The sequence below is a fragment of the Drosophila innubila genome (genome assembly GCF_004354385.1).
Source record: "Drosophila innubila isolate TH190305 chromosome 3R unlocalized genomic scaffold, UK_Dinn_1.0 2_E_3R, whole genome shotgun sequence".
In the NCBI taxonomy this organism is placed as follows: Eukaryota; Metazoa; Arthropoda; class Insecta; order Diptera; family Drosophilidae; genus Drosophila; species Drosophila innubila.
The window spans coordinates 13,643,652-13,668,778 of NW_022995380.1; the positions used below are offsets into that span (position 1 = coordinate 13,643,652).

The 25,127-nt window shown below is 37.8% G+C and overlaps 1 long non-coding RNA gene and 1 other non-coding gene across 2 annotated transcripts; one reads left to right on the forward strand and one right to left on the reverse strand.

Moving 5' to 3' along the window:
* Window positions 1-14,930: 14,930 nt before the first annotated feature.
* On the reverse strand, window positions 14,931-15,002 carry Trnat-ugu. The gene has a single exon. It is a non-coding gene; the product is annotated as a tRNA-Thr (tRNA).
* An 8,725-nt stretch (window positions 15,003-23,727) lies between these two features.
* On the forward strand, window positions 23,728-24,033 carry LOC117791855. The gene is made up of 2 exons (XR_004618107.1): window positions 23,728-23,817; window positions 23,879-24,033. It is a non-coding gene; the product is annotated as an uncharacterized LOC117791855 (long non-coding RNA).
* The last annotated feature ends 1,094 nt before the right edge of the window (window positions 24,034-25,127 follow it).

The following is a 25,127-nucleotide window of genomic DNA, read 5'->3' on the forward strand; positions in this document are numbered from 1 at the left end:
GTAATTACTTAGCAGACTTTTTAAAAAAATGTTTGATTGTTTTTTTTTCAATTAATATAAAAAATATATTTTAAAAAAAATGTGGTATAACTTGCCTCTTTTCTCGTTTTGCTATTTTTTAATTGTAAATAAATTTACTTTCAGCTAGTGTCATTAGTTTAGCAGTAAATTGCACTTACCTTCAAAATCAAAGTCAAAGATAAACTTTAATTTCAATATTCTGACCGAACAATCTTTTCTTTCTTCTTATATTCATTATCATTTCGACAGATGTATCATATGGCTAACATTTTTTGTCAGATGAGACCAACTGCTGATTATTAGATTTAGATGCATAGTCCGCACATACGAAACATCTATGTTTATGTATGTAAGTGAGTGTGTGTGTGTGTTTATCTGGCATCTAAGCAGTCACTTGAAAAACGCGACTTTGTATGAACCTAGTCTCACATAAAAGACATAAACAATTAAACTCATTTGACGATTAATTACGAGCCGCTTCTAAATCGCGTGCCGACGCCGCCGGCGACGCCAGTTCAGCAAAATGTGTGCTATCAAAACAACAAGAATAACAACAATAACAATAACAATAACAATAGCTGCTGTGCTGTGCCTAAAGTACAAATTCATTTGCTGCTAAAGACACTGAGGCGATCGGAACATGCATGTCGTGTCATAATCTTGATGAATGCATAATTGCATGCCCGACATGCGGCAACCCATGGCAGCCCGTGCAACAGGCCATCTCCCCAAAGTCCATGCCACCCGCACCATCTACAAAGACTGTAGAGCCTGCAATTTGCGGTAACGTGAGGTTGGCCAAAGCTGTTCTCATCTAATGGCCTTAAATGTCAACCAGCATAATGTGAGGCCCAAGCTAGAAGGCGAAAGGGTCGAGAAGTGAAGCATTTCTATTTTCAAAATATTTTCATATACTTTAATAGAGAAAATTCCAAATTTTCTTTATACCACTGCACATGCAATTAATGAATAATACGTCAATTAATTACATGGAAAACTCCGAGGCACCCAAAGTTCTAGGCAGAAGAAACCACCACTCAACCACCATGAGCAGTACCATCAATAGTTATCCACATAGCTGACCTAAATAATTCAATTCATTTTTATTTATTTTTAATTTTTTGATTTGTTGCAATATTTCCTCTCCAAAGTTCGAGTCGGGCATGCCAAAGGGGTCTCAGCTTGTTTGTGTAACTATTTATTCTAATTTGACCCGCTTATTGAAAGCCAAGTAACATTCTCATATTGGGGTCGTTCCTCGGTTTCGATCTGTGGTACAAGAAGACATATGAGGGGCCGACAGTTTACCCCGTTTTTAATTGCTCTAACAATGTCGCTCGATGCTCTTAAATGATGAATCACTTTTTCATTAAAATTTGACTTTGAGCGTGACCCTCATGTTGTCACTGTTGACTTCTATTGGGCTAATGTGAGTAAATATCTCTTGAATGTCGGCCCCATTGATAAGTCAACGAGTAACAACAATTGGAAATCCAATTTACTGTGAACAGTTGAGAAATGTATTACAATTTTTATTTTCTCACATTAGAAATTTGAGATATATTTACTAAATAGTAAAAATGGAGTACAGTCAAGACCTAAAATTCAAGATTTTATTGATTCAGATACAGAAAATAACTGATTGACACTTACAAGATACCATTTCTTATCTCTATGCTAATTCTTAAAATAACTTTATCCCATTTCGTTTTGTCTTTCTCAAGATAAATGTTAACTACTGCAAACTATCGTGGGAGAAAACTCAATTTAAAGTTCGTTAGTTCGTCAATTTTCATTCAACTTTCAGATATGAATGAAAATCAATTAACACACTTTAATGTATACTTATGTCTTGTGATAGTAAGTTGAGATATTCCGCGTTATTATAATAATAACGGGCAGCAAATTTGTTATCTCTAATACAATTTCATGATTTAGATATGATTTAGAAACGTTTTTGCACATGTATTTTTAGAAGCTGAAAATAAACAAATCACCAGCTTTTCTTGTCAACAAATTCGTGCTGAAACCGCACTCGGTAAATATAATAAAAAAAAGATATAAATAACTAAATAAATAAAATGAAGAAGAAAGAAATTAGAGCATTTGACATACAAAAAAAAGCTAAGAAGTTGATAAGGCTAATGTATTTAAGCGCAGGTGTAAGCTGTCAGAAGTCACTTAAGTTGAAACTTTAGTTAAGAGAACATCTAAAGTCTCAAAGAAATCTAAAAAATGAGAGCTACGAGTATTATTAGTTTTATTGGACTACTGAGTGGACTTCTTGTGAGTGGAGCAGATGAAGAATCCACAACACAATTTCCGGTCACGAATACAACCTCAGTGGACACTACATCGGCGGAAACTACAGAAAATACAACATCCATAAGTTCAACTACTGAATTCCAGGCTCTGATCCAACCTTCAGCCGAAGAACTTATCCTGAAACTGCTGACTTCAAATACCGTGGCATTAAATGAATCTAACAATTTACTAAGTGAAATTGAGGACGATGTCATTCTGTTCTCGGCCAGCTTAAAACAGCAGATGACGGATCTGCAACAGCTTGGGACATTGGAGCTTCAGTTTGCTAACTCCAGCTACCATATGAAAAATATATCATTAAATTTTCTGGATAGTCTCTCCAACACCACCCACAAAGTTGGGTTCAACACAGAGCAAACAACACAAGCCCTAGAGAACATGGTAAACGAACAGAAAGAAGCTACAAAACAGATAATTCAAATGCAGAAGAAGCTCAAAGAATACCAGAACAATATAGTCAACAACTCGCAGCTTATAGATAACAGCATTCTGCAATTGACCCAGATAGTTTCTCGCTCTGTGCTGCCCAAACTAAATTATCTGAAGAGTCAGTTCAGTAGCCTAAATACCTCTCAGATCAACATTAAAGCTGAACTACCCAATATTGCAGTTACCAGAACGATCAACGAGAACTCAATAAAAAAGATAAATGATTTAAATCAGCAATTGGCTTATATAAACTACACCAAAGACATACAACTGAAGGAAGTAACTGATATTTTACAGTATTTGGCTCCAAGGAACCTAACTTTAATCTCAAATTTGCTACAAGATTTGGTCATCAACGAAAAACGCATTGACCTAGAATTAGCAGAGTGTGATAAACTCAGCACATACTCCTCATCAAAATCAAAGACTGCTTACGGAGGCACTTCCAAACATGAGAAAGCTGCTAGGAAATATCAATTAGAATATGTTAAGTTGAAACGTTCTCCAGAACCTCATGAAAAACAGGAAATTCATTCAAGAAGGGAAACTGAAAGTATCGCAAAAAATATCAATAATGTCGAATCTAAGCAACAATATCATACTGAAGATCTCATCTATGAAACTCCAGAGTCTACACCTGAAACTTATACAAGCCAGAAGTCAAATTTCCAGGAGAGAAGCTTTAATCGCCTGCTATCTATCCAACAAAATAATCAACACGAAGAAGTCAAATCTAAAGCAGAAGATAACGAGATCTATGAGATTAAGCAGTCTGCTAGTGAACCTGACTCAAGACAGAATTACCTAGCACCCAAAAAGCCTTATGAAGCATCCTTTTCAATCCCAGATACTATTGGGCATTACGATAGTGAAAAGGCACATAAATTGATTGAATCCCTCGAAAGCAACCCGAACATAATTTTGCAGCCCAAAGTAGAATCCAAAAAAAGTAATCCTTTTGAGATCTACAAGACCGAAGAGCTCCAGACCGAACAGATCTCTGAATCTCCCGATTACCATGATAATAATAACGATGCAAGAGACTTTTTTCATGATGTTGAGTCTTACCAAACACCTGATTATTTGAAGGAAATCTACAATATTAATAGGGAAAAGATTGTTCAAACTGAGCATATCTATAATAATAAGGATCAGAATTATAATTTCTATAATAATGATTTAGGCAATAGCTACGCTCAGCTGTCAACATCATCCACATAATTCAAACTAGGGTGAGGAATTGCAAACGTCATTAAATTTGCAACATAGATATAAATTCTGTTAACAAAGTTTAAATTATATTCAAGATATTTTTAAAACCATATAAAATTTTGGAAAACTTGAATAAAAGTGAAAAAATGAACTCTATATTTTAGAATAATTTATTAACTTATGGTATCTGTCTTGGAGTTTATCCTATATCCTATTCATGGGTTGAAAACTGAAACAGAAACCAAGTGAAAAGAACTTTAAGTCAATCGACTACAAATTGTACAAGTCAAATATGCCAACTATTTGGTGGCTATCAATTTACAGACAAGAGCAGACCGTGAAGCTGCTAAAATGAAACTGATACATGGCGAATGAGTTTTGCGAATTGTAGAAGATTGGGTTCGGGGAGGTGGAAAGTAGACAAAAGTCGGGAACAAGCGCAACTTGAATGAACCTTTTAACATACTTGTAGTTACTAATTCCAAGCGACAGGCGACACAAACCAAAAACAAAACTGAATTTTTCATTTGTTTTTATTGTTGGCCAACAACGGGGGACAGCAGGACATAAGCAAGTAGACCCTGGTCAGAACAAAGTTGTATCAACAAAGTGACCAAATCACTGGCAATGTATCTGGCTACCAAAGTAGTTGTTGCTGTTGCTGTTTCTGCTGTTGTTGTTGTTGTTGTTGCTGTTGATGTTGTTTTGCCAACAGATGCTATTCGAAGGTGTTGCCAGTCCAGTCGAGTCCCGCATGAATCGGCGGCTATTCAGTTGTTCGGGTTCGACATTCATGTACCAGAGGATTCAGGCACACGACCGTTTTTGGCACAAGCGGTGCAATAAATTATCAGCTGAATAGAGTGGGAGATCGAGTCAGAGAGTGAGAGAGGTAGTCAACACAAAGGCACAACACTTCAATTCGAGTGGCACTGCAAAAGAGATGGCAACAAAGCACGCACCCAACCAATTGATGACATAAAAGACCAAACGACCAAACGACCAAAAAGACAAAACAAAACTCGGCTCAGAATGACCAGAAGTATGCCCAAAAAGCAAAAGCGTACAAGACAAAATGCAGCAACATAAACACTGACAACATGCTGCGACCTCAAGCTGTATCTTTAGCTGAACCTAAATCTGAACCTGGCCCAGGGCTCTCTCTCTCTCTCTCTCTCACTCTCTCTATCTCCACTCTTGACTCTGGCATGGTTATCGGCCAAAAGTCGGGACGGAAGCAGCCGCACAGCCGCCGTTCGAATGACAACTTTGAGGGCAAAGTCAATGAGCGCCTTCCTGCTCCCAGTTGTCGTCTGCTGCTACCAATACCCAATACCCAATGCCAATGCGAGAGACAAAAGGACCCCGGCGCGTTCCATATCAAAACATGAATACAACGACAGCTAACAAAACTCTCAACATGCGTTGAAATGCTAAGAAATTTTTTAACTGTCCTCTAGCAAGCGACTCGAAACATGCAACTGCTCAAAAACTTGTTGGCCAATAAAAGAACTAAAACAATAAAGAACAAATGCTTATATGCAAGTTGGCGACAATTAAATACCCTGCAATTGTAACAATATGTTATGGAAATTATAATTTTTTCATCAAAATGTCCCTGTAATTAGTTAATCAATTCATCACAATCGATTATATATTAAACATAATTAATAAACTTAAGTGAGTGTTATTAATATTTCTATAGGAATTCAAATATTTTTTAATTTTTACTCAAAATGTTATGTTACACAAAAAAGTGTTTATTCTTATGGTATTAATATTTTTATGAGATTATAATTCAAAAGCTTGTTTTTAATGTCTCTAATGTTACATTATATACTATAGGGTATAAGTAAGCTGTGTATTTAATACATTCAAGATTAAAAAGTATAAAAAATTTTAAACAATCAAGTACAGAGCTCCTCTTACTGCCCATAAAAAATATAAGCAACAAATTTTGGTATAGTTTCTTTCTTAACTTCAACACTTTCTGTAAGATGATGAAGTTATTAAGATAAATCCATTAAAGTATTATACTTTATTTAATATCCGCGCATATCATTTCTTAATACTGAGAAATTAAAAATGATTAGATTAAAAATTCCAAAAATACACGGTATTAGAAAAAGCATAATATTATATTGTTGTCTATTGGCGTAGAGCTGTACACTGAATAGGAAAGCTCCAGTCTTAATTATGGATTGAGAAATTTCCTATCCTCAGCGGGAAAGTAATGAAAACGTCTTAAATGGCAATTTCATAGTTTGTTATTCAATCCTAAGCACTGCGTTTCATATAATTGCCGGAAAGAAAGGAAAAAGCTTATTAAAGATAGATAATGAGAGTGAAACTATAAACGAAGCAATATGAAAATCACTTGCAGATTGGAAACAAATGAGTTGGGATTTTAGCACCAATATAAGCTGGCAACATATTTGATTCAACCACAAATAATAGCAACAACAACAATAAGGATCGCGAATGCAGTAACACAGAGAGCTCGCCAAGTTTAAGGCTCTCATGCAGCATGCAGCATGCTGCATGCCCCATGCTGCATGCTGTGCGCGATTCATGTTTGGTGATTAAAGTAAAGTTCGTAAATTTACAGTTTTCATCAAAGAGGCGACTTTTAGTGGACTGGACTCACCTTTTCAGTGCACAACAGCGCAGAGTTCAGCTCGGGTGACTGTGACGTTGACTCTGGACTCTGGCTGTGACTCCGACTCCGACTCTGACTTCAACTCCATGGCCAGACTTGGATTTACTCACACTGAGGTACTGAGGTGCTCGCTCCTTTGGCTTTTCTAAACTGATTTCCAGCAATAAGCATTAGTTGAAAATTGCAATTGTTTTTTTTGTTTCTTTCCCCATTTTTTTTTTCTTTTTGGGTCGAGACTGAGAGAAGCGGGAACTGTATGCTCCGCACCGCGGGGGAGTGCCAAGGCAGCTCAGGAGTAGGCCCAGGCCCAGGCACGATTCAACAACGAGGTCTGAGCACAGGCACATCATCAACTTGGTCGTCGTAGTCGTCATCGACAGCGAGGCTCAGCCCCAAAAGAAATCCAATTGTATTTAACGAATTTTTGAGTAACCAAAAGCATCTGTGGATCCAAATGGCGATGCCGACGAGAAAGACTGCTGCCTGTTGGGCCGCTTGTTGGCCGAAAAGGTGCGCTGTGCCGTGAATCATATGGACACCATTAAATGGAAAGGCTTTGGCAATCACCAACACGCGTCAATTGCGCGCTGTGTGAGACTGCGAGGAAAAGCGGAAAATCTGAAGGAAAAAACTGCGAAAAATAAACGACAAGAGGCAAGAGGCAAGAAGCAACGGCGCAACTTTGATTGCAGTCTCACTGAAAATCTGGCTGCGCTTTTCCCTGGAAACGCGCACAGATGGACTGAGATTCGAATAGTGGGCTGGGCTCCAATTGGGTTTGCCTATTGGTGTGAAACCAACCTAGCTTCTCCAACTGCTTGTCATTGCCAGATCGCAGTTGTGCATCAAAAGCGCAACCGCAACCATTAATAAACCTAATAACAACATTAAAGCCAATATCTTTTTAACAAAAACTAATCAGAATTCGATAAGTGAACTAAATAAGCTGATCGAAGTGCTGGTAATAAATGCAATTTGAATTTCACATACGCATGCATACAGGTGCATGTTGCAGTTGTTGCTGTGGTAATGTTGCCGGCAACATTACTTAATTGCATTACCAAGGATATCAACAGAGTGCGGCGCTGGCAATCGATCGTCACGGATTATCAACTTGTAATAGAGCTGCTGTTCCATATCTCAGCGCTAAATTATGCTCTCTCGACAGTGTACCAAGGGCTGTTGCTGTTGTTGTTGCTGTTGCTGTTGATGTTGCTGTGGCTCATTGGACAGGTGTTGATTGCCCTGGTCAGGCTCTGGTTGCCAATTTATTGCCAGCCGCGGCATCAGTTGCATCGATTAGAATAAGCTTGCTGGCTGAAGACTGCACCACAATGATACTGCTGGTTTGCCTTGCTGTTGTTGTTATTGTTGCTGTTGTTCTTGCTGTTGCTGGTGGTATTGGTATTGGTTGTTGTACTGGTACTGGTGGTAATGGTGATGGGCAGGCACTTGCCAGGCGAACGTGTTGCAAATTATTGCAACTTGTACGTGACTCAAATATCGACAACAGCCGCACGCAAATTTCATCGATATAGTTGATGCAACTAAAGCCGATCATGCATTACGATATCAAATAAGTATATTTGAAATATCAAAATAAATTTCATACACCAACTAAAGCTACATCTGTATGTGTCTAAAGGCGGTTGCAGTTTATTCTAATAAATGCAAATATTTAAAATATATAAAGAGATATGTATGGATATTAGTAGAAAATTTCAACCTACTCATATAAAACCTATTTTTATTTTTATCTTAATGCTCAAAAATAAATTGTGTTTTGAGTATAATTATTTCAATTTCCCCAATTTTATCGTCCGGAATATTTGAAAGTGAATATTTATCAAATAGAATTTGATCAAATCGGATTAAACCCTCAGCGAACAGTTTTTTGTCGCTATCTTTAAAAGTTTTAATTTGTCAATATAAAGTATAAAATAAAAAGTTCTTTGTAAGTATGTAAAATTTATTAAATAGACTTCCGACAAGTAAGTATTTTCCGCATTAAATCTTTTTATAAATTCATTTATAATTTTCCGCATTAAATCTTTTTATATATTCATTTTTAATTCTCTCTACAAGGTAGCAGTATTTAATATAATATAATTAATTATAATATGCTAATATTATTTAGTCATCGTTTACATTTCGAATGTCTTAAGTTTTTCATTGTAGATGAATTTATTTATTGTGGCATAAATTCCAGGTTCAATTAATGTCTACTTTGTTTTACTAACAAATTGAACAAACTTTGCAATTGCAGTTCAATTGCAGCAACATGACTTCATTTTGTTGCTGTTGTTGTTATTTCTATTGTTGCTGTTGCTATTGCTGTTGTTGTTTTATGTTGATTGCTGCGGTTGCTCGCATTTGAAGACAATCATCGAGAGCCACAATGAACCACACTGAGCCACTGAACAACTGAGTGGCTCAACGACGACGGGCAAAAGCATTGCAATTTGCTTAAAATTTGAGTTCAGCTGCGGGTCAAGCAACTGCCGGCTACTGAATTTAACCGTGACAGGGGCAGGGTGCAGTGGCATACTAAAGGGGCGAGGGCGCCACAAAATCTATTTTTATTTCTGTTTATTTTTTTTTTTTTTTAATATCTTAAGTCGAGCACAAAAATTGTTTTGATAATAATCGCAAGCATTGAAATTTTTTATTCAAACAATAACGTGCCAAAAGTTTGCTACTGCATTTTAAATATTTATATCTCGAGTTTGTCGTCATAAGCCGCCCCCTTAAGCCCCTCAATACCCCTCTAATTGTACAGCAGCTGCTGAAGATTTGGTTTTGTGTGGTTTATAAAGTTTGTTGGGCGCACGTTTTAGTTGTAGCTTGAAAAATTTTACTTGAACATGAAAAATATCTTGTTTAGATTTTAATTTGTAGATAGACGACAAGTAGACTTAATTATCATTTTTTGTTGTATCTGTGTGCCACATAAATATACTTACTTACATACATAATACATTAGGCAGGTTCGAGGGCGGCTCTCAGTCAGTTGCCAGTTGCCAGTTGCTTCATTTGGCCAACTTTCCACGGCGAAATTTCGCCAAGAAACACAGCATAATCATTTCCCAGCAAATCTATGCGCATCTCCCACTCGATGCTATGCAAATGTATCTTGTATCCGACGAATTAAGCCCAAACAGCTCAAGAATTCCGCTGAGCGAGAGAGAAAGAGAGAGAAAAAAAGAGCGAGTGAGAATGAGAAAAAGAGAGAGAGGGTGATAGTTGGCAGTAGCTGCAGCTACTCGTAAGGTAAACATATTTTCCATGTCGATGCCATCGATTGCGTTATGCAAAATATATGCAAATGCCATAAATACGAAGCTCGGTCCAGACCCCAAAAGCAACTCTTAAAATGAAGCTCTGGTCTGGAGTGACGCAGCAAAGGAAAACTGTTTTTCACCAGAATCGAATGATGTTATTGTTGTTGCTATTGTTGCTGTCGATTTTCTTGTTGTTTTTGTTTTTGTTTAAAGCCGCTTTTGATACCCAGCGATGCCAAGATTTGTGAAATTTATCGACCAAGTGATTGGATAGGTGTGGGAGGGTATTGGTGTGTGTGTGTGTGTGTGTGTGTGTATGTTTGTGTGTGTGTGTATAGGTTTTGCATTCTCGGAACGGTAGTTAGCGTCTCAACTTGAATAATCGACGACTTTGACAACATTTGAATATCGTTTGGTAGTCACTTGCTGTGGTTGCAAGTTGTGTTCACCGCAATACAAAATTGAGTTGGTGAAAGAATAAATCTGCAAATCACGAACTTGAACCCATCTGTCTGGCGTTTGTAATTGACCCGAGCATACCAATGTTGCACAGTGTGCATGTTTAGGTGCCGTTTTCAATGTTAACTCTAAAAAGATCATGAAAGTCAGCTAAATAACAAGCGAGAAAGTGTGCTGATCCAAAAACAAAAACCCAAAAATTTACAAATATATATTTTTTTCAAAAAACTTTTCATATCCTCTTTATAGGACTATTGATTCCTATCTTATGTCGATCCTTACATGGATTATTAATCAAAAGATAGACTGTAGCGTACTAAAAACAACTAAGAATCTCGTCTCAGAAATGTTCAGAGTTTATAATAATGTTGATCATAAAGATTGTCCTCTCATTCCGCGTGCCTCTCCCTGTCTATCTCGCTCTTTCTCTGCCTCTTTGTCTTACTTTGTCATATGCTTGCATAGTTATTTAGGCTGAAAGTTTTTTGGTCATTCGTAAATAGAAAATCAAACCATAAATCTTACACAAATACCACTCAAAAAGCAATAAGACTATTTCAACGCCATTGTGTGCTAAGTAGATTTGGAAAAGGCGATACAAATTTCACCATAGAAAACAATTCCGGCTGCCTGGGGACAATGTGACCAGGACTGGACCAAAGGCATGCGTTGCAGTTGCCGATGATGTTGCAGTTGCAGAGTAGCAGAGTTGCAGTCAATACGCATTTCCATGACAATGCTGCAACGAAGACAAAGCACTGCAGCCAGAGGCTAATCTTTGAGGCAAATCACTGGCAAGATGCGAAGGTCTGCGCCATATGCTCAGATCGTGCCTTGGGCGGGAGCAGAAGCCGTAGTCGAGACCGGTGACCGGCGACCGTTGTCCAGTTTGGTTGAATCAATTTGTTAGAATAGTAGCCAGAAATTTAGCGGGAAAAACAAAGGGCAAAACAAGCAACTGGAGAGGCGTGTGACGTTTACAAACCTTGTGGGCTACTTAAGATGCCAGTTACAAGGGTGGATTTGCCAGGGTCTCTATGTGCTATGTTCTGTGTCCTGTGTCCTGTGTCCTGTCTCCTGTCAGTGACCATTGTGCGGGTGCCAAATGAATGAACAAATGGACAGCTAACTGAGCAGGTAATCGGATTGTTTAGCCAAGGTAATTTGTGGGTTTTTAAGGCATCAACTTTAAGCAGCTGCCGCTGATTGCCGCTAACTTATGCAAAAATGCCTCAAAATGATGTTCGCATCGCCGAAAGACAAACTTTAGCACCTCTTCGACATCGTAAAGACCCAGCGGGCGGGCAACTGATCCCTGATCAGCGATCGCTGATAGCTGATCGTTTATCGCCATAATTCCTCTCACCACATCCTCGAGTAGAGACAGCAGCAACATGGCACAATTTTTGGCGGCAGCCGTTGAGGAATCCCAAGGATGAGGAAGCATTTTCTTTGCCAAAAGTGTCACACATGCAACGTCATCAACATTGTCGCAAGCCATGGCCAAAAAAAAAAAAACAATATCAAGATGCATCTCAGCAGTCGCAACAACAACATGAATAAACACGACTGCAACGAGGCAAACAGAGGTGAAGAGATTGTTGTTGATTCTGGTCCAAAGAACGCAGTCGGTCTCTGAGAGATTTATCTGATCGCAGGCATCAATAACTTGGCCTACGGTTGACCAATATGCTGAGGTAGCAAACAGCAATTTCGATAAGGCAACTGCAGTTGCAATTTACCCAAATATCTTTAAGAATATTTCATAAGAAATGCTGTAATAATTCAACATAAACTGATGGGTATCTTATGATATGAAAATATATTAAGAAATCAAATTAGAATGTGGATTCTAAAGGGTAAATTGATTTGTGAGAAGTTTGATGATTACCCATAAATTAATGACAGCCCCAAGCATTCCTGATCTTACGACAATTTTTTAAAATACAAAACGAATATACATACATACATATTTTAAAATAGTTTTCCTTTCATTTAAGTATAGAATTTCTAGAGTTGAAGACACTTGCAGAATGTGTAAGTACTCGTATGTAAGTTAAGTAATTTGAATTGCTTAATCAAACATTATTCATATGCAAGTGGTGGACATTTAGTGAGTACATCAATTAAAACTAATAGAACAATTAAAGAAATGCACCCAGAGAATTCAAACAGCAAATAGAAACAAAAGAACCTCGCCGCATGCGGAACTGCGTAAGAGTGACGAGAGAGTTTTGTAGACGTATTCTTAGGCAATTAAGCGAGATGAATAAATAACTAAACGAATGTATGAGTGCATGAATGTGAAGAGTGTGTGTGTGTGCTTACAATTTCTCAACTCTAATTCCCAAGAAATATACACACAAATTAGACAAACGGGAGCAATGATGGGATACAATTGCTACATAACTAAATGAGGCGACTGGCAAACTGGCAAACTAACAAACTGGCAACTCTGCCAGCGGGAGGCGTTGCCAGTCAGACAAAGTGCACAAACAGTTAAACGGCTTCAGTGTTGGCAGTTGCAATTGCGGTGGCAGTTGCTGCCACCCACTTGTAATTGCTGCCAACAGCGAAGCAGGCAACATGCAATTATTAACAGCTGCCTCAAGAGCAGACCTCAAGACATAAACAATTTACAGTATGAATTATGAAAATTTTAAGTCAAGCAAAATGCCAAAGACTCGGTCTAATTAACTAAGTGCGAGCTAAGTGCGAGGCGGTCAGGAATCAGGTCTACCAACTGCAAGCGGTTCACTTTGGTTTCGTTCGTGGTTCAGTTCGTAGCGGGCGTAAACCCCATTTTTAGCTTCATGCATTTTTAATTCCCTTAATAGCTTTTTGTCTCTTGCCAGACATTGATGGACCAGCAAAACACACACACACAAAAAAAGAGCAACAAAATTCACAGCGACGACCACAAAAAATTAAACACCAAAAATTTGGGTACACAGCTGGCACTCGAAACTCTGGCCAGATTAATCTGCTGGCAGAAAAGTTTTGGACCAGTGAAAAGTTGTACTGTTTTACCTGGGCGCAGCTGGGAACCAACTAAGCGCAACGTGTCGTCCATCAAAATTAATTACAAAAGACGCAAAACGGCACAGTGCAGGCCAATTGTCGGGGGGAGTAAGCTCAAAAGTTAAAAGGGGGTCTCGGCGACAGGGCAATAAGCCAGCGACTGGCGCCCTCTAACGGCTCACCCCTAAACAACAGCTTAGTTCAGAGTCTCTTTCTGCTCAGCACCCAGAGCCATGTGCACCATCCGTCAACACTGTGCTACGTGGCTGTCGCCCTTGCGACCAGACGCTTAACAAGTTGCAACAAACTCGACAAACTTTTCAAAATGATAAATTGACACTCCCACTCCCCATATACAGACCGACTGCACTGAAGCGTTTCTCTTCAATAAAAAAGTGTTGTATACTTTGAGGCGCTGTTTTTAACAGTCCAATTAGTTATCGATTGGATTGCCAAAGATCAATGTATTCGTATTGTAAATAGTACGTATTGTTAATAATTTTTAAGCAATTTACAAAGTAAAAAATGTTGAAATAATCAGAATTACAATTTAATAAAAATAAATGAGTGGAAGAACTCTCGATCTCTCATCGCACGCAATATCGATCACAATGGAACTGTTGCCTATTGTCAGTGGACACAAAAATGATGTAATCGTTGCAGACGAAAAACCCATCGATACCTTAATGAATGCGGTGCACTGCGATTTATTGGCTAATGCGCATTTCATGCCCTTGGCAAGGCCAAATTAATTAAAAACAAAGCTTTTGCTGTCAATTGTTGGTTTTTAATTAAGGCCCAGAATGCAATCAAATTGAATGCGATTTATGCTTGATGATAGAACGGGACTATCCGAACGGAACAAAAAACAAATGTCAAATGCGCGACTTTAATTATAAACAAATAGATGGCAAAGATATGAGGCCATTGATAAAATAAACAACATAATTAAAAGCGAACAACAAGTCAAATAGAATATACAAAAAGTTGTCAGCAGCGGACAAGTTTTGAACTCACGGCACGGGTCGCAATTTGTTCAAACAATTGGGCAAATATTTGACAACGACTATTGCGACGACATCAGCTAATAGCAAAAGTATCCTTAACATGTCCTTGATACGCCCAAACCACCATCATACTCCCACCAACACTCCCCTTACCTCTGTTTGTCCAAGCCCTTTAATACAAAGCGCAAACGATACCGTTGCCGGGGTGTGAACGAGCGCCCTCTAGCGACGTGTAGCTCGTGCCGTTGATATCCTGTCAGCGATAATGTCACACGTGAGTGCCCCGCATATCCTTGTGGTTGACTTGTGCCTGTCTGTGTGTGAGTTTCTAATTAAAAATTTAAAACATTTACACTTGTCAAAGGACTGTTGTATCTAAATTGACAATGCATCTCATTACATTTTGGCTTTGCATTCATCGCTGAACGAATTTAAAATCTTTTTTGGAATTTGAAACCATTAAATATTTCCAATAAAAATTCTTAGGTTTGCAAAAAAGTGAGAACTATTTTTTACTGCCTCCTGTGAGGATTGAACTCACGACCCCTGGTTTACAAGACCAGTGCTCTACCACTGAGCTAAAGAGGCTCACGTTTGAAGCGCACTCAAATTGGCAATAATAATTGGTATAGTTTCTTCATGCTATTGTCTTTCAAGACAGTTGACATTCCTAGCTCGACATGTATTCTTCAAACTGATGTCTGCAGATAAGAATTTATCGTTCTCAATTACATTAAGTGCATATATCAACTTGGAAATATTCAGTTTCAGTTATTATAGTAATTGTTAGACAAGTCATTCAGATACAATCTTCACAACTTAATTACTCTCTGAGCTGCTCTCTATTTCGTTGAAATTTCATGACTATAATACACCATTCTTAAATGGTCCAATGAGTATGATCTGCTAAGAAATTGTTTAACTTTACATTGTTATAAGGAAAGCCAAATGTTTCAACAAAAAAGTCAATTTAAATTCACCTATTTTATTTCTGGAGGCAGAAGTGGATATTTGCGGTTTTAATCCTTCCAGACGAATGCGTTGAAATTATTTATTATGACGCAAAACTTTTTTCCGGCCGCGACATTTTTCGAACACGGCTGCGTCCGTTATCTACAACCAAAGAGCCAAAGGGCTCGAATGGGGTCCACACATACACAGACATACATACACACATAATACATATATACAGTCAGGTATACACGCTGAGGGTAAACAAAAAATAGAAATTTTGTCAGTTAAGCCCCAAAATGCTTTAAAAGGTGGACAATTCTTAACGGTTTGCTGGCGTTGCAATATAAAAATTGCTGTAAGCTGATTAAAGAGACATCAAAAGCAGATTTTGTGGATGTTGCAAATTCGTTTGTGAGCGCCAAGAATCAAGGGTAATCCTTGGCTAATGACTAATTTCGGTGGGATAACGATGTCGTAATCATATCCTGTCAGTTGTCCTGTTCCTCCATGACTATGACATCATTGTCAGCAACCTCTTGAGTTGTAGGCTTTTTTTGTTCTTTTCGTCCAATAAATTTTGGCCTTTCGTTCGCTCTCTCTTTCTTTCTGTGGGTGGTTGCTTAACCCTTTTGTTGGTGATTGAAACTGTTTCAGTTTTGAGCTGTCTTTAAGAATTATTCTCAGCTCTTTCTTACATTTGTAATTTTCCAAGCAGAAGTCATGTTTTCTTAAGTGTCTTATTGTTGGCAATTAGTGTGGTTTTAATTGCCAAAATCGTAACCGTTATAAATTTATATGCCCCAAAATGTGGCAACCGTTGCGCTTTATGACGCTTGAGTCATCCGCCCCCGTCGAACGGGCTAAATGGGAAAGGGCCACTTATTGACTGACCAGATCATTAATCCTTGGCTTGTTAACGTAAAACAATTTGTCCAAATAACAATTAAGGTTACCAACCACAAACTCGCACCCTCGCAAAGCCCCGCCCTCATCGACAACACCCCCCGCAGGGCAGACTGTCCAGCATCGTTAACAGCCTTTGACAGTTGGATAATGAAATCTCAGCGAAAGTGACGCATTTGTGGAAAATTTCACATGATTAATAGCTTTAAAATATTTAAGTTGGATTTCTCAACTCTCTCCTGCCGTTGTTTAAATTTCTATTTAATTGAACTGATCCTTTTGGTTTTTAAATGTATTCATTGTATTTGTACTTCGCTCCCGCCTGAAAACATCCATTAAAGTCCATTATTTCTTTCATGCATGCTTATGGTCAGCTCTTGCATTGTCCAACATTTTTCAACAACAATGACTTTTTTCAACTTTTTATTTTGGAAATGCAATGTTTGGTTTTTAGATAGATTTAATGCATTCTACTGCTCCTAATGGAGCTATTGTTTGTTGGTTTTTATACAGTCTAAAACTTTTATGAAAGTCTCTTTTTTGCAAGTAAGAACGGGATACCCCAACCACCAGCTTTTCAGAGTTACTAGATTCACTTCACAGATAAAGCAAAGTCGGCGCATAAAAGAACACTTTAAAAAAATATAATATTCTGAAAATGTTGTGTGAAATATTTATTTAATTAGATATATAAAAATATATATAAGAAAATATATATTCCTCATTTCTCAATCCATTTTTAAAACAATCATTAATCAGTATTTGAAGAGAATGTTACGCCCAGAAAAATATAACTGATTCTTGTCTTTGGCATAAATTGCTAAGTGCATTGGGGTTATTCACTCAATCCAGTAAATAGAAATAATTAGCACTTGACCATCTTTTACTGGTCGCCAGCAATTGTCAATAATTAACATAATGGAAACATAAATTGCGAATGTACCCCGAAGAAAGTACAATGACACAAACAATGCCGTTTATTATTGTCGAGGGGATGGCAAAAGAAAGCAGGAAAAAATAAAGTTATATATAAATATTATCATGGAGTTGGGTATTAAATTCTAGAGAAAGCGCAAAATGAATGTAACGCCTCATAAATTAATTTGAAATGTGCATATGGTGACAGAGTCCGAGGTCTCTTTTGATACTTATCTCTAACAATTGCAACAGCTTCAGTGAAAGTGAGCAGTTCACACACGCAGTGAAAGAATGGACATAGCCTTAATTGTCCCCCAACATGGAGTGGTAGTGGTAGTGGGAGAGGGAGGGGGAAAGGGAGCCGAGGTGGAAGCGGGGACAGCTCGTAGAAAGCAACCGCAAGGCACATGTCCATTTGGTTGGGCGCTGGACATGACATGGATGAGCCTGGCAGTCGCTTCTTTGGTTAATTACCAAGATGTATGCGTGTCGCGCACACAGCCCAATTAACCCCCATTATGGGCGACTGAGTTTGTGGGTGACGACGACAATCAACCCAACACTTGAAGCAGATTCAACACTATGTTATGGTAAAGGCAAAGCCAAAGCCAACACTCGTCCTGGGCGTGTGAGTTCAGACTCTCCACGAGGTCAAGCGTTCGCTGGGCAAGTAATTAAGATTTCTGCTGCTTTCCCCCTCTCAGAGTAACAACAAGAGCCACAGTAATAACAGCAACAAGCATCCGCTATACCGGTCACACATCCATAAAGTCGCTCTATGAGACGCAAACAACTCAGAGCGTACCGCCCCATCCAATTCGATGCCAACACCAAATTGCTTTATGATGTTGCAGATTATGATAATGAATACCATCTGGACTGCACTGGACACTGAGCAGGGGCAGCTTGACGGCCAAGGGCGCCACACACTGTTGCAGCAACGTTGACACTTTAAGTGATTTAATGTTATTGTTTTCGAACAGTTCCCGAGCTACGAGTATACACCATATACATAAATGTTGACTCGTATACCAGAAGCCTAACAAATTTAATGGATATTAATGCCATTTAATTGAAATGTTTTACTTCAAAAGCCTTGCTCACTTTTCGTGACCTTAAAATAACTCACAGATTTTTAAATACATTTTTCATAAGTTAATTATTCATAATAACTAAACAATTTCAAATAAAAATTCGCTAAAGTTTAAGAAAATTATATTAACAGCTGATTGGATAAAGTCGAAGTGAAATTGTTGATGGTAGTCGAATCGACAATTACTGCACTGTTAATTAACGTGATAAATCGATCGGAGTCGAATACTCAACAAGTTGTGAGAAGTATTTCCTACTCAGAGTTACAAGGAACTTGACTCATTTATGAATAAATTAAAATATTGTATTTATTTTGCCACTTTATAAAGTGAAAATTGCTGTCCCTAAAATAATTTTTATAAAATATTATATTTTACTAGCACGAATTATATATACACAAATCCCACTCGAATACATCGCTCAGCGACTGTGAATCCTGATTTCATATCTATTGTATATCTTTCTCTCTCTCTCTCTCTCTCTCTGAGTTTTCCTCTCCCTCAATTGTTTGGGTGCAAGTGTGAACTGCCATTGAAATGATTTTGATTGGAAAAAATTTAATTTCCTATACGCTTCAGAGAATGCTTATCGCCTCGGCATTGTGTCAAAAATTGTCAATTTTTACATTGAACTTCGGTGGTTTTTCTATTTGTAAATTTAAATCAAGTGTTGGGTAAAAAATGCGATAAAGTAGAAAGCATTTAACGGATATCTAAACTTTTTGCGATATGTTGTACTCAAACACAAACCCCAAACCACAATTAATTAAGCTCACAAGCTCTTGACAACAATGCAACAGAGCCAGATGCAAAAATTTATAGACAAACTCTATGTACATATATCTCATTTTTAATACCCTGTATTTGTAGAAGAAAAGTAAAACCAAAGTTGGAATAATTTATTTTATAAATTAAGTTTGTTCATATGTATATATCATATTCATATCGTTTGTATCTATTGTGGGGTGAGGTGACACAAATAACCTAAGAGTAATAAGAGTAATAATAATTGAGTAAGTATTTTAAAGTAAGATGGGAACAGGGTATCTGTTCTTCGATCATCCCCCAACTTCAACGTTTCACATATATATATTTTTTTTTGCAATCCGTTTGCGAAACTTACTTCAATTACAATTTCGAATTTCGATTTGTTGTGCGAGAGGATCTGAACTCAGCCAATACGGAGAGAAAAAAGTTCATTAAACGCTTTTCCTAGCTGCCAACCAATTTTCACATTCATGGAAATTCGTTTGCCGTCGTTCTTTTATGCCACACAAAAGGCTCCAAAACCGCAGAGCGTGGAGTGAAATTCATTTTTTCCATTAAATCGAACCGTTGATTGTGCATGAAGCGAACAGGCACAAATGTCAACGCTCGGTTAGATGGCAGCGGCCTGATAGGTTGCCAGCAAATGCCACCGTCTCCTTCCCCCAACTTCTCCGACCTCTTCCTGCTGGTGCTCTTCCAACTCCTGCTACGCCTGCCCATCCGTGTGGGAGTCTGAGTGCCAAAACGCGTCGACTCTGTCACATGCGATTGCCAAACAACCCAGGGGAGTATTTTTCACAGTACTTTTGCCATGACAATTCCGACCCAGCTAACACCCTGCGTCATCTCAGTTCAACCCAAGTGTTTGACCAGAGAAACTTACTCACACATGATATGTAGTTATAGCCGAAACACAATTTTTTCCATTTTTTAATACCCTGTAGCAATTTAAAGAAGTTAATAGCCTGATATTAAGGTAGTTCTAAGGAAACTTAAAAAGCGTAAATTTACTTTCGTAGCCATGACTATCTGTCAGTTAACCGATTTTTAAATATTTAAAATACATTATTTATATATACCTAACTTATCTTCTCATTGTGAAAATTTCATAATAAAGAAAATAATAGCAGAAAATAGGTTTTTTCCATGTTTTTTTTTATATTGTGATGAAATATGATTACATCTTTATGCAGGGTAGTTTCAAGTCGAGCACTTTTTAGATTGCACATTGTATTTTTTGTCATTTTGCTACTTGAAATTCGATACTAAACGCAATGGCTTTTTGACAAACAATGACATGGACTCACCTACTATTGGGGAGTATTTTCTGTGGTTTTCTTTCTTTTTTTCTTGTTTTGGTTTTTTTCTCTTTTTTTATTCCCATTGACAATCGCATTTGCAAATGAATTGCTTATTGACAGTTTGATAGAATGTTGGCTCGTTGACAGTTGTTGTTGTCAATCTGTTCGTTGGTTCTCTTGGTTCCTCTTTTGTTATTCTTTAATTATTCGTTACGACAAAAAGAAAGCAAAAGTAAGTATCGTGATAAAACAAGAAAAAGAAACATAAAAAGGGAAACTGATTGCTCAATTGTCTCAAATGAAGATTTAACTGAAAACAAGCTGCGAGTATCTTTGGTGATGCCAGAGTATTTAAGGATAGTTCCATTTAGTTTTTTTTACAAGTGATGGTAATTTGTAATCAAAATGCTATGAGCTTTGAGTTTATCAGCGCGGCTAAAGAGCGTAGACTAAAATAATTTTTTTTTAACAACGATCTTAATTTAAAATCGGATTTGTTTGAAACTGGTCAGGATTTGTATAAATAACTGGGAGAAATTCCTACACTGACACTTGAAAATCCTGCTATGAAACTGTTAATTCTTAAATTACCATTTGGCGTTCTCAAAAAAATAAATAAGTATTGTATGAAAAAAAGATTAGAAATTATTTTAACATACCTTTGAGTTTTAAATGTCGCCTTTTGCATAATTCATGAAAATATACAAATAATTCTTCATTCTTAATTAGAGTTTGGTTATGTCAGTGTGTTGTACTTCTACTATATACAATACTTTTGAAATGTCCATTAACTTTAACCCCATTGAAATGCAGATTGTTGTCCATAGAAAAAAAACTTTCCGCCTCATTGCACTCTGTAGAGCTCTTCATATTTGTCGCATTTCCCTTATCTTCACAGGATTGACAACGGACAGAGAGTAAATAATAATAATAAATTCGCATGCAATTAACAACTTGGCTTCTCGTTCAAATTAATGCATGCAAAATCCATTAAATCACTTAAAATACGCAAGTCTCGCGGTTGCATTAAAACGCTAAAAAGCGAAGAGGCGCAACATTTGAGAACACTTCAGAGCTATGACATATAATACGACTACAAACAGTTGAGCTTGAGGGAGATGTGCACAAAAGTCAGGGCAGGACATTCAGGAGCACAGAAGGCACAACGCTCCTTGATGTCGATGATAATGTAACAACACTCAACCTCCTCTCACCCATGAGGGGCGTTGACAGTGCCGGGGCGTGGCAGTACAGCAAAAGGGTTGCACATGCGTGCAAAATTAAAAATAAAAAAGGGTAAAATGAATTGTCACATTGCCCAATTTAATAACACATACGTAACATCAACTGGATGCAAATGAACTCATGAACACGTCCAGTTTACAGTTTTCTAAAATCGTCTGGGACAACTGTAGAGAATAACAGAATCACGGACTGAGATTCAACTACATGTTTGATCTTCAATAATACTTTTGATTTTCTTGCGCATTTGAATCCTTACAAATCTTAACCTAACGGGATATTAAAGCACATGTGTAAAGGTGAATGACAGCCTGTCCATAAGTTCATCATCAAACTGTCAAAATTTAAATTTAATAATGTCAAAAATGCTGACACGTAGCTACCGCACTGATTTGATTTAAATGTGAATGATGTCATGCATGAATAACTGATAACAAAATATTGACAAAGAGTTCGCTGAAAACACAAATAAATGGAAAAAAGGAAAAACCAAAAATCGGAATCCCATTTTTATACATTTTTAAATAAATTTTCCATAATCGACTAAAATGCGAGTATTGTACCTAAAATAGCCCAAAGATAATAAAAGTCAGTTATTAAAATGTGAGCATAATTTCGGTAGGCTGGAATTATAATGGACCATTTGCAAATTGCCCAAACAGTTGGCCAGCTGAGGTTCATGATAAAAGGTGGGCGGGTTTCAATTAGCCTAAAACCAGCTGAATGGCCGAACGGCTGATGACCAAAATATTTAATACCTTTTATCCACCTCATAATTCGCATAATGACAAAAAGTCTCATTTTGTAATTTAGGCAGTGTGGAAATCAACAAACGGCAAACAGCAAACAGCAAAGAGCAACCATCCAACCACATTTACTGACCATCCGGATGCACTTCAACTTTCCACCCTGTTGCGTACAATCAACGCTAGGCATCGTCCTAGCAGAAGGAGTGGGTTTGGGTCACCCGCTGGCACACGACTGCGACTTCGACATCGACATCGACGTCATCGTCGAATTGTTGCAAAAGTGCGAAACCGCAAATGTTAAGCACAACACAGAAGTCAACGCCACCACCCAAACAAACCCACCGCCTTTAACGGCGACAACCGCAACGAGGCCACAAAATGTTCTCGATGCCGTCGACAAAGCTCTTCAATTTGCTTGCCATCTATTATGGCAGCTCATTGTGGGATTACCGTACACGACCACAACCACTAGACACACCGCCAACCACCAACGATGGTTGGGCGGACAGTGGCGCTGACGTTGGCATTGACAGGGCCAGAGACCGAACCCGAATCCGAACTCGAGCCAGAGGCAGGGGCAGAGGCAGGGGCAGGGGCATTGAGCAATTGCTAATAAAAAGGGTGGAAAATCCACTTTGCTATGGCATTTGATTTTGATTTTTCCCTGTGTTTGTCCATTGACTCTTGGGACTCGGCGTGTGGGCAAACTGAAGATATGGCAGTTACATCATGCCAGATGACTTTTGATGTCATCAGATAAGCATATGAATGTCAGGTAAATCTTCAGAATACTCCAATGAATGAATATCTAATCAGGGTTATTTTAAGGTTCCCGAAAAGATATAGAAATATCTGCCTTTTCAGTTGTATATAGAGATACTGAAGCTAATTCAACTGCCCAAAGTTAAGTTTCGGATGAAAAGGATCGCTGAACAATGAATGGCATCCAGCTGAGTGAGTTTTGTGCAGGTCTTTACAGGATTACACTCGATTACAGGATACATTACAAGTACAACGGGTGGGCTAGTTTGGGCAACACCCGCTGGGAATGATCAATCAATTCAAATCAAATTTCATTTCATTCAACTGACTGAACATGGACACACAAATCTTTCTGTGCAGGGTGAAACTCTGCTATTATTATGATTATTGCAATGCACGATATGGATATGGAATTAAACCCATACTAATTATGAAATTGAGCTTTATTCCATAGAGCGACCAATCTGTAGTAAACTGGACAGAACAATCGCCTGTCCAACGTTGCATTCAAATGAAGTTAAACAAACAAATCATTTCGGATTTCGTCTGACAGACTTAATGAAAAACGGAAACGCCACTTGTTTTATTTCCCATTTCGGCATCATTCAACATCCTCATCAACGGCACCGAAAGCTTTTGCGTCTTATTACAACTTTCCGTACTTTCCGTCCAGGCATTAAGGAAGGGGATAGACAGGAATGACAGAAATGGAAGTGTGGGCTGTGTTTGCTTATGTACTTTGTTTTTAGCGATTAATTAATGCAATTAATCTGCAGCTGGATTCGTGACTTTGGCCCGAGGGCTTTGCCTTCCAGTTTGATGAAATTGTTTGTGCGCATTTGTATTCCCTGCCCCGGGCAATGAGTGTAAATAAATGGTAAAGATTAAGTTGAGATTATCAGTAATAAAGAAATTAATTTAGTCTATCGAATGTGCGTATACAGTATTTATAAGCATGGTACAAAAGTAAAACGGAACTAATTAACTAATTTTGTATATCGAGACTTTCGTAGACTTCAGTCTGATTAGTACATTCATTTCTATAATAATTATTTAATTTTATATTATTCATTAGGAAATTTAAACACACTGTTTTAATATTAATATCGACAGCAATAAATATGTATGATTTTATTTTCTAATATCTTTCAATTATTCCCTAAACATAATAAGCTGTCAGAAGTATTCTGTACCTACTGTCTATTCATAATTATCAACTTTACAGTATCTTGACTTTCGTGCACAGCATTTATTAAAAGCATCAAGTTATCGTACTCTTAGTGTCTATTAGCACTTAAACAAATTACCATATTAATTGCAACTAATTAAAAATTCATTAAAACTCAATGCACTTCCCACCAACCAAATCAAAAGCCAGAACGGGAGCCACAATTGGACTGGAGTCTGGCAATTTATTATGCTTTGTCATCTCGGTGTCGCCAGGACCAAATGTGCAAAATGATAATAATAAACATTTTCATTTTCATAATGCGACGATATCAATGAGTTCATAACGGCCACAGTGGTACTCACTGTGTACTTTCAATTAAAAGCCAACTTTCAGCCATAATTCAAAACTAAAATATGCAAAACGAGTTTGCGGTGAAAGTTTCAATCGCATCGATTTGCATAGCCCATTGGGCTGAAATCAGGCAACGCACATGAATGTAATTATGAATGTAAAGTCCACAGCATTACCACCCAACCACCCAACCAAAAACCCTACCTGCCCCACTCCAGGTGCACCTGTAACATCTGCACTCCACCGCACTTCGCTATTCATGCCATAAATTCCGGCTGTGTGGCACATTAATTAATTTGCTTTGCGGCATTTCAAAAGGATTATTTACAGCTCATTTCACATGTGTGTGTCTGTGTGTGGCTGTGTGTGGCTGTGTGTGGTTGCAGAAGCCAATAGGCTAAAGTTTGAAGCGTGTATGTGCACACACAAAAGACTCAAAGGTATTCAATATCAAAGAAGACACTCATATATCATCTATGCATCTAGATATAGTGGCAGATTAT